This window comes from Callionymus lyra, unplaced genomic scaffold (genome assembly GCF_982586985.1).
Source record: "Callionymus lyra unplaced genomic scaffold, fCalLyr1.hap1.1 HAP1_SCAFFOLD_254, whole genome shotgun sequence".
Taxonomy (NCBI): Eukaryota; Metazoa; Chordata; class Actinopteri; order Syngnathiformes; family Callionymidae; genus Callionymus; species Callionymus lyra.
In genome coordinates, this window is record NW_028258677.1 from 32,501 (window position 1) to 42,500 (window position 10,000).

The 10,000-nt window shown below is 61.4% G+C and overlaps 1 non-coding gene across 1 annotated transcript; it reads left to right on the forward strand.

The window, feature by feature from the left end:
- The first annotated feature begins 3,156 nt into the window (after positions 1–3,156).
- Positions 3,157–3,275, forward strand: LOC148057955 (5S ribosomal RNA). The gene has a single exon (XR_015710296.1). It is a non-coding gene; the product is annotated as a 5S ribosomal RNA (ribosomal RNA).
- The last annotated feature ends 6,725 nt before the right edge of the window (positions 3,276–10,000 follow it).

Genomic DNA, 10,000 nt, shown 5'->3' on the forward strand with positions numbered 1-10,000 from the left:
CCCCCCTCTCCCAACCAGGGGGCCTGGGGAGCCTCCTCCTGCGGGGATGGGGAACCAGGGGCCTGGGGAACATTTTCAACACTTTGGGGCATTTTTAAACACTTTGCTCTTTTTCCCCCTCTCCCAACCAGGGGGCCTGGGGAGCCTCCTCCTGCGGGGATGGGGAACCAGGGGCCTGGGGAACATTTTCAACACTTTGGGGCATTTTTAAACACTTTGCTCTTTTTCCCCCTCTCCCAACCAGGGGGCCTGGGGAGCCTCCTCCTGCGGGGATGGGGAACCAGGGGCCTGGGGAACATTTTCAACACTTTGGGGCATTTTTAAACACTTTGCTCTTTTCCCCCCTCTCCCAACCAGGGGGCCTGGGGAGCCTCCTCCTGCGGGGATGGGGAACCAGGGGCCTGGGGAACATTTTCAACACTTTGGGGCATTTTTAAACACTTTGCTCTTTTTCCCCCTCTCCCAACCAGGGGCCTGGGGAGCCTCCTCCTGCGGGCATGGAGAACCAGGGGGCCTGGGGAGCCTCCTCCTGCGGGGATGGGGAACCAGGGGCCTGGGGGGCCTCCTCCTGCGGTGATGGAGAACCAGGGGGCCTGGGGAGCCTCCTCCTGCGGGGATGGGGAACCAGGGGCCTGGGGGGCCTCCTCCTGCGGGGATGGAGAACCAGGGGGCCTGGGGAGCCTCCTCCTACGGGGATGGGGAACCAGGGGGCCTGGGGAGCCTCCTCCTGCGGGCATGGAGAACCAGGGGCCTGGGGAGCCTCCTCCTGCGGGGATGGAGAACCAGGGGGCCTGGGGAGCCTCCTCCTGCGGGCATGGAGAACCAGGGGGCCTGGGGAGCCTCCTCCTGCGGGGATGGGGAACCAGGGGGCCTGGGGAGCCTCCTCCTGCGGGGATGGAGAACCAGGGGGCCTGGGGAGCCTCCTCCTGCGGGCATGGAGAACCAGGGGGCCTGGGGAGCCTCCTTCTGCGGGGATGGAGAACCAGGGGCCTGGGGAGCCTCCTCCTGCGGGGATGGAGAACCAGGGGGCCTGGGGAGCCTCCTCCTGCGGGCATGGAGAACCAGGGGGCCTGGGGAGCCTCCTCCTGCGGGGATGGGGAACCAGGGGGCCTGGGGAGCCTCCTCCTGCGGGCATGGAGAACCAGGGGGCCTGGGGAGCCTCCTCCTGCGGGCATGGAGAACCAGGGCGCCTGGGGAGCCTCCTCCTGCGGGGATGGAGAACCAGGGCGCCTGGGGAGCCTCCTCCTGCGGGGATGGAGAACCAGGGGCCTGGGGAGCCTCCTCCTGCGGGGATGGAGAACCAGGGGGCCTGGGGAGCCTCCTCCTGCGGGCATAGAGAACCAGGGGGCCTGGGGAGCCTCCTCCTGCGGGGATGGGGAACCAGGGGGCCTGGGGAGCCTCCTCCTGCGGGGATGGAGAACCAGGGGGCCTGGGGAGCCTCCTCCTGCGGTCATGGAGAACCAGGGGGCCTGGGGAGCCTCCTCCTGCGGGCATGGAGAACCAGGGGGCCTGGGGAGCCTCCTCCTGCGGGGATGGGGAACCAGGGGGCCTGGGGAGCCTCCTCCTGCGGGGATGGAGAACCAGGGGGCCTGGGGAGCCTCCTCCTGCGGGCATGGAGAACCAGGGGGCCTGGGGAGCCTCCTTCTGCGGGGATGGAGAACCAGGGGCCTGGGGAGCCTCCTCCTGCGGGGATGGAGAACCAGGGGGCCTGGGGAGCCTCCTCCTGCGGGCATGGAGAACCAGGGGGCCTGGGGAGCCTCCTCCTGCGGGGATGGGGAACCAGGGGGCCTGGGGAGCCTCCTCCTGCGGGCATGGAGAACCAGGGGGCCTGGGGAGCCTCCTCCTGTGGGCATGGAGAACCAGGGCGCCTGGGGAGCCTCCTCCTGCGGGGATGGAGAACCAGGGCGCCTGGGGAGCCTCCTCCTGCGGGGATGGAGAACCAGGGGCCTGGGGAGCCTCCTCCTGCGGGGATGGAGAACCAGGGGGCCTGGGGAGCCTCCTCCTGCGGGCATAGAGAACCAGGGGGCCTGGGGAGCCTCCTCCTGCGGGGATGGGGAACCAGGGGGCCTGGGGAGCCTCCTCCTGCGGGGATGGAGAACCAGGGGCCTGGGGAGCCTCCTCCTGCGGGGATGGAGAACCAGGGGGCCTGGGGAGCCTCCTCCTGCGGTCATGGAGAACCAGGGGGCCTGGGGAGCCTCCTCCTGCGGGCATGGAGAACCAGGGGCCTGGGGAGCCTCCTCCTGCGGGGATGGAGAACCAGGGGGCCTGGGGAGCCTCCTCCTGCGGGGATTGAGAACCAGGGGGCCTGGGGAGCCTCCTCCTGCGGGCATGGAGAACCAGGGGGCCTGGGGAGCCTCCTCCTGCGGGGATGGAGAACCAGGGGCCTGGGGAGCCTCCTCCTGCGGGGATGGAGAACCAGGGGGCCTGGGGAGCCTCCTCCTGCGGGCATGGAGAACCAGGGGGCCTGGGGAGCCTCCTCCTGCGGTGATGGAGAACCAGGGGCCTGGGGAGCCTCCTCCTGCGGGGATGGAGAACCAGGGGGCCTGGGGAGCCTCCTCCTGCACCAGGGGGCCTGGGGAGCCTCCTCCTGCGGGGATGGGGAACCAGGGGGCCTGGGGAGCCTCCTCCTGCGGTGATGGGGAACCATGGGGCCTGGGGAGCCTCCTCCTGCGGGGATGGGGAACCAGGGGGCCTGGGGAGCCTCCTCCTGCGGTGATGGGGAACCATGGGGCCCGGGGAGCCTCCTCCTGCGGGGATGGAGAAGCAGGGGGCCTGGGGAGCCTCCTCCTGCGGGCATAGAGAACCAGGGGGCCTGGGGAGCCTCCTCCTGCGGGGATGGGGAACCAGGGGGCCTGGGGAGCCTCCTCCTGCGGTGATGGGGAACCATGGGGCCTGGGGAGCCTCCTCCTGCACCAGGGGGCCTGGGGAGCCTCCTCCTGCGGGGATGGGGAACCAGGGGGCCTGGGGAGCCTCCTCCTGCGGGGATGGGGAACCAGGGGCCTGGGGAGCCTCCTCCTGCACCAGGGGGCCTGGGGAGCCTCCTCCTGCGGGGATGGTGAACCAGGGGGCCTGGGGAGCCTCCTCCTGCGGGGATGGGGAACCAGGGGCCTGGGGAACATTTTCAACACTTTGGGGCATTTCACAAGCGCTTCCCTCGCTTACGGCCACACCACCCTGAATGAGCCCGATCTCGTCTGATCTCGGAAGCCAAGCAGGGTCGGGCCCAGTTAGTACTTGGATGGGAGACCGCCTGGGAATACTGGGTGCTGTAAGCATTTTTTTTTGCCATTATTTGTGGGTAGAAAAGTGAGAAAAGTGACCTAAAATAGAACCGGGACTAGGCGGCAGTTCCCCCCACCAGGCGGCGGCATTTGGGGCATTATTTGTGGGTAAGAAAGTGAGAAAAGTGACCTAAAATAGAACCGGGACTAGGCGGCAGTTCCCCCCACCAGGCGGCGGCATTTGGGGCATTATTTGTGGGTCAGAAAGTGAGAAAAGTGACCTAAAATAGAACCGGGACTAGGCGGCAGTTCCCCCCACCAGGCGGCGGCATTTGGGGCATTATTTGTGGGTCAGAAAGTGAGAAAAGTGACCTAAAATAGAACCGGGACTAGGCGGCAGTTCCCCCCACCAGGCGGCGGCATTTGGGGCATTATTTGTGGGTAAGAAAGTGAGAAAAGTGACCTAAAATAGAACCGGGACTAGGCGGCAGTTCCCCCCACCAGGCGGCGGCATTTGGGGCATTATTTGTGGGTCAGAAAGTGAGAAAAGTGACCTAAAATAGAACCGGGACTAGGCGGCAGTTCCCCCCACCAGGCGGCGGCATTTGGGGCATTATTTGTGGGTCAGAAAGTGAGAAAAGTGACCTAAAATAGAACCGGGACTAGGCGGCAGTTCCCCCCACCAGGCGGCGGCATTTGGGGCATTATTTGTGGGTAAGAAAGTGAGAAAAGTGACCTAAAATAGAACCGGGACTAGGCGGCAGTTCCCCCCACCAGGCGGCGGCATTTGGGGCATTATTTGTGGGTCAGAAAGTGAGAAAAGTGACCTAAAATAGAACCGGGACTAGGCGGCAGTTCCCCCCACCAGGCGGCGGCATTTGGGGCATTATTTGTGGGTCAGAAAGTGAGAAAAGTGACCTAAAATAGAACCGGGACTAGGCGGCAGTTCCCCCCACCAGGCGGCGGCATTTGGGGCATTATTTGTGGGTCAGAAAGTGAGAAAAGTGACCTAAAATAGAACCGGGACTAGGCGGCAGTTCCCCCCACCAGGCGGCGGCATTTGGGGCATTATTTGTGGGTCAGAAAGTGAGAAAAGTGACCTAAAATAGAACCGGGACTAGGCGGCAGTTCCCCCCACCAGGCGGCGGCATTTGGGGCATTATTTGTGGGTCAGAAAGTGAGAAAAGTGACCTAAAATAGAACCGGGACTAGGCGGCAGTTCCCCCACCAGGTGGCGGCATTTGGGGACCCGTAGTGTGGGCAGAAAACTCACCAAAGTGACTTAAAATAGAACCGGTGCAGGCGGCATGTTCCCCCACCAGATGGCGGCATTTGGGGACCCGTAGTGTGGGCAGAAAACTCACCAAAGTGACTTAAAATAGAACCGGTGCAGGCGGCATGTTCCCCCACCAGATGGCGGCATTTGGGGACCCGTAGTGTGGATAGAAAACTCACCAAAGTGACTTAAAATAGAACCGGTGCAGGCGGCATGTTCCCCCACCAGATGGCGGCATTTGGGGACCCGTAGTGTGGGTAGAAAACTCACCAAAGTGACTTAAAATAGAACCGGTGCAGGCGGCATGTTCCCCCACCAGATGGCGGCATTTGGGGACCCGTAGTGTGGGTAGAAAACTCACCAAAGTGACTTAAAATAGAACCGGTGCAGGCGGCATGTTCCCCCACCAGATGGCGGCATTTGGGGACCCGTAGTGTGGGTAGAAAACTCACCAAAGTGACTTAAAATAGAACCGGTGCAGGCGGCATGTTCCCCCACCAGATGGCGGCATTTGGGGAGCCGTAGTGTGGGCAGAAAACTCACCAAAGTGACTTAAAATAGAACCGGTGCAGGCGGCATGTTCCCCCACCAGATGGCGGCATTTGGGGACCCGTAGTGTGGGCAGAAAACTCACCAAAGTGACTTAAAATAGAACCGGTGCAGGCGGCATGTTCCCCCACCAGATGGCGGCATTTGGGGACCCGTAGTGTGGGCAGAAAACTCACCAAAGTGACTTAAAATAGAACCGGTGCAGGCGGCATGTTCCCCCACCAGATGGCGGCATTTGGGGACCTGCAGTGTGGGTAGAAAACTCACCAAAGTGTCCTAAAATAGAACCGGTGCAGGCGGCATGTTCCCCCACCAGATGGCGGCATTTGGGGACCTGCAGTGTGGGTAGAAAACTCACCAAAGTGTCCTAAAATAGAACCGGGACCAGGGGGCCTCTTCCCCCACCAGGTGGCGGGCTTGGGGGGCTTGGTTTCCGGGTAGAAAACTCACCAAAGTGTCCTAAAATAGAACCGGGACCAGGGGGCATGTTCCCCCACCAGGCGGCGGGCTTGGGGGGCTTGGTTTGCGGGTAGAAAACTCACCAAAGTGTCCTAAAATAGAACCAGGACCAGGGGGCATGTTCCCCCACCAGGCGGCGGGCTTGGGGGGCTTGGTTTGCGGGTAGAAAACTCACCAAAGTGTCCTAAAATAGAACCGGGACCAGGGGGCCTCTTCCCCCACCAGGCGGCGGGCTTGGGGGGCTTGGTTTGCGGGTAGAAAACTCACCAAAGTGACCTAAAATAGAACCGGGCTAGGCGGCATGTTCCCCCACCAGGCGGCGGGCTTGGGGGGCTTGGTTTGCGGGTAGAAAACTCACCAAAGTGTCCTAAAATAGAACCGGGACCAGGGGGCATGTTCCCCCACCAGGCGGCGGGCTTGGGGGGCTTGGTTTGCGGGTAGAAAACTCACCAAAGTGTCCTAAAATAGAACCGGGACCAGGGGGCATCTTCCCCCACCAGGCGGCGGGCTTGGGGGGCTTGGTTTGCGGGTAGAAAACTCACCAAAGTGTCCTAAAATAGAACCGGGACCAGGGGGCCTCTTCCCCCACCAGGCGGCGGGCTTGGGGGGCTTCGTTTGCGGGTAGAAAACTCACCAAAGTGACCTAAAATAGAACCGGGCCAGGCGGCATGCTCCCCCACCAGGCGGCGGTCTTGGGGGGCTTGGTTTGCGGGTAGAAAACTCACCAAAGTATCGGCAAAATAGAACCAGGGAAGGGGGGGATGTCGGTCACAAGGTGCCCGAGTCAGAGAACCAGGAAAACGGACATAAATCCAGAAAACCTCGGTGTCTGACTGCTCCTCAAAAAGTGGTCTTTTTGATGTCACGAGCGCAACCACCTAGAGGTTAATGGGGAGGGATGGTGTGAGCGCAAACGGATTTTTCCTAAGTGTGACTGCTCCTCAAAAAGTGGTCTTTTTGATGTCACGAGCGCAACCACCTAGAGGTTAATGGGGAGGGATGGTGTGAGCGCAAACGGATTTTTCCTAAGTGTGACTGCTCCTCAAAAAGTGGTCTTTTTGATGTCACGAGCGCAACCACCTAGAGGTTAATAGGGAGCGAGTACAACAGGGGAGGGAGTGAATGGGCTCGGACTGTGGCCGAGCCTGGTGCCTCAAAATCGGACAAGGTTGGACTGGAAGCCCGCTGAGAACTCTGGTTCTTTTGCCAGACGAAACGAATTTTTTCCGAGTGTGACTGCTCTGCAAAAAGTGGTCTTTTTGATGTCACGAGCGCAACCACCTAGAGGTTAATGGGGAGGGAGTGGAAAAAACGACAAAGTGTTGAGCTCCGGACCGGGATGGCGGGCGACTCGAGCGGTCATGCCCGACTTTGAGACACTTTGTCGCGGTCATGCGAGCGACCTCCACTGCTCCCCGGAGGTGCCCCGGACCGGGTTGGCGGGTGACTCGAGCGGTCCTGCCCGACTTTGAGACACTTTGTCGCGGTCATGCGGGCGTCCTCCGCCGGTCCCCGGAGGTGCCCCGGACCGGGTTGGCGGGTGACTCGAGCGGTCATGCCCGACTTTGAGACACTTTGTCGCGGTCATGCGGGCGACCTCCGCCGGTCCCTGGAGGTGCCCCGGACCGGGTTGGCGGGTGACTCGAGCGGTCGTGCCCGACTTTGAGACACTTTGTCGCGGTCATGCGGGCGTCCTCCGCCGGTCCCTGGAGGTGCCCCGGACCGGGTTGGCGGGTGACTCGAGCGGTCGTGCCCGACTTTGAGACACTTTGTCGCGGTCATGCGGGCGTCCTCCGCCGGTCCCTGGAGGTGCCCCGGACCGGGTTGGCGGGTGACTCGAGCGGTCATGCCCGACTTTGAGACACTTTGTCGCGGTCATGCGGGCGTCCTCCGCCGGTCCCTGGAGGTGCCCCGGACCGGGTTGGCGGGTGACTCGAGCGGTCATGCCCGACTTTGAGACACTTTGTCGCGGTCATGCGGGCGTCCTCCGCCGGTCCCCGGAGGTGCCCCGGACCGGGTTGGCGGGTGACTCGAGCGGTCATGCCCGACTTTGAGACACTTTGTCGCGGTCATGCGGGCGTCCTCCGCCGGTCCCTGGAGGTGCCCCGGACCGGGTTGGCGGGTGACTCGAGCGGTCATGCCCGACTTTGAGACACTTTGTCGCGGTCATGCGGGCGTCCTCCGCCGGTCCCTGGAGGTGCCCCGGACCGGGTTGGCGGGTGACTCGAGCGGTCGTGCCCGACTTTGAGACACTTTGTCGCGGTCATGCGGGCGTCCTCCGCCGGTCCCTGGAGGTGCCCCGGACCGGGTTGGCGGGTGACTCGAACGGTCATGCCCGACTTTGAGACACTTTGTCGCGGTCATGCGGGCGTCCTCCGCCGGTCCCCGGAGGTGCCCCGGACCGGGTTGGCGGGTGACTCGAGCGGTCGTGCCCGACTTTGAGACACTTTGTCGCGGTCATGCGGGCGTCCTCCGCCGGTCCCTGGAGGTGCCCCGGACCGGGTTGGCGGGTGACTCGAGCGGTCCTGCCCGACTTTGAGACACTTTGTCGCGGTCATGCGGGCGTCCTCCGCCGGTCCCTGGAGGTGCCCCGGACCGGGTTGGCGGGTGACTCGAGCGGTCGTGCCCGACTTTGAGACACTTTGTCGCGGTCATGCGGGCGTCCTCCGCCGGTCCCTGGAGGTGCCCCGGACCGGGTTGGCGGGTGACTCGAGCGGTCGTGCCCGACTTTGAGACACTTTGTCGCGGTCATGCGGGCGTCCTCCGCCGGTCCCTGGAGGTGCCCCGGACCGGGTTGGCGGGTGACTCGAGCGGTCGTGCCCGACTTTGAGACACTTTGCCGCGGTCATGCGGGCGACCTCCGCCGGTCCCTGGATGGCGGGCTCCAGTGAGGTCGGCGGGGGAAGGCTCGGGCTGAGGCCGACTTCGGTGCCTCAAAGTCGGACAAGGTTGGATTGGAAGTCCGCTGTGTTGAGGACCAGTGGCATTCGGCGGTGGAACGCTCAGAACTTGGCCGACATCGGTGCCTCAACGTCGGACAAGGTTGGAGTGGATGACCGCTGATAACTCTGGTTCTTTTGCCAGACGAAAGAAATTTTTCCCGAGTGTGACTGCTCTGAAAAAAGTGGTCTTTTTGATGTCACGAGCGCAACCACCTAGAGGTTAATAGGGAGGCACCATAACAGGAGAGGGAGTGAAAAGGCTCGGACGGTGGCCGAGCCTGGTGCCTCAAAATCGGACAAGGTTGGAGTGGATGACCGCTGAAAACTCTGGTTCTTTTGCCAGACGAAAGAAATTTTTCCCGAGTGTGACTGCTCTGCAAAAAGTGGTCTTTTTGATGTCACGAGCGCAACCACCTAGAGGTTAATAGGGAGGCACCATAACAGGAGAGGGAGTGAAAAGGCTCGGAGGGTGGCCGAGCCTGGTGCCTCAAAATCGGACAAGGTTGGAGTGGATGACCGCTGAAAACTCTGGTTCTTTTGCCAGACGAAAGAAATTTTTTCCGAGTGTGACTGCTCTGCAAAAAGTGGTCTTTTTGATGTCACGAGCGCAACCACCTAGAGGTTAATAGGGAGGCACCATAACAGGAGAGGGAGTGAAAAGGCTCGGAGGGTGGCCGAGCCTGGTGCCTCAAAATCGGACAAGGTTGGAGTGGATGACCGCTGAAAACTCTGGTTCTTTTGCCAGACGAAAGAAATTTTTCCCGAGTGTGACTGCTCTGAAAAAAGTGGTCTTTTTGATGTCACGAGCGCAACCACCTAGAGGTTAATAGGGAGGCACCATAACAGGAGAGGGAGTGAAAAGGCTCGGAGGGTGGCCGAGCCTGGTGCCTCAAAATCGGACAAGGTTGGAGTGGATGACCGCTGATCACTCTGGTTCTTTTGCCAGACGAAAGAAATTTTTTCCGAGTGTGACTGCTCTGCAAAAAGTGGTCTTTTTGATGTCACGAGCGCAACCACCTAGAGGTTAATAGGGAGGCACCATAACAGGAGAGGGAGTGAAAAGGCTCGGACGGTGGCCGAGCCTGGTGCCTCAAAATCGGACAAGGTTGGAGTGGATGACCGCTGAAAACTCTGGTTCTTTTGCCTGACGAAAGAAATTTTTTCCGAGTGTGACTGCTCTGCAAAAAGTGGTCTTTTTGATGTCACGAGCGCAACCACCTAGAGGTTAATAGGGAGGCACCATAACAGGAGAGGGAGTGAAAAGGCTCGGAGGGTGGCCGAGCCTGGTGCCTCAAAATCGGACAAGGTTGGAGTGGATGACCGCTGAAAACTCTGGTTCTTTTGCCAGACGAAAGAAATTTTTTCCGAGTGTGACTGCTCTGCAAAAAGTGGTCTTTTTGATGTCACGAGCGCAACCACCTAGAGGTTAATAGGGAGGCACCATAACAGGAGAGGGAGTGAAAAGGCTCGGAGGGTGGCCGAGCCTGGTGCCTCAAAGTCGGACAAGGTTGGAGTGGATGACCGCTGAGAACTCTGGTTCTTTTGCCTGACGA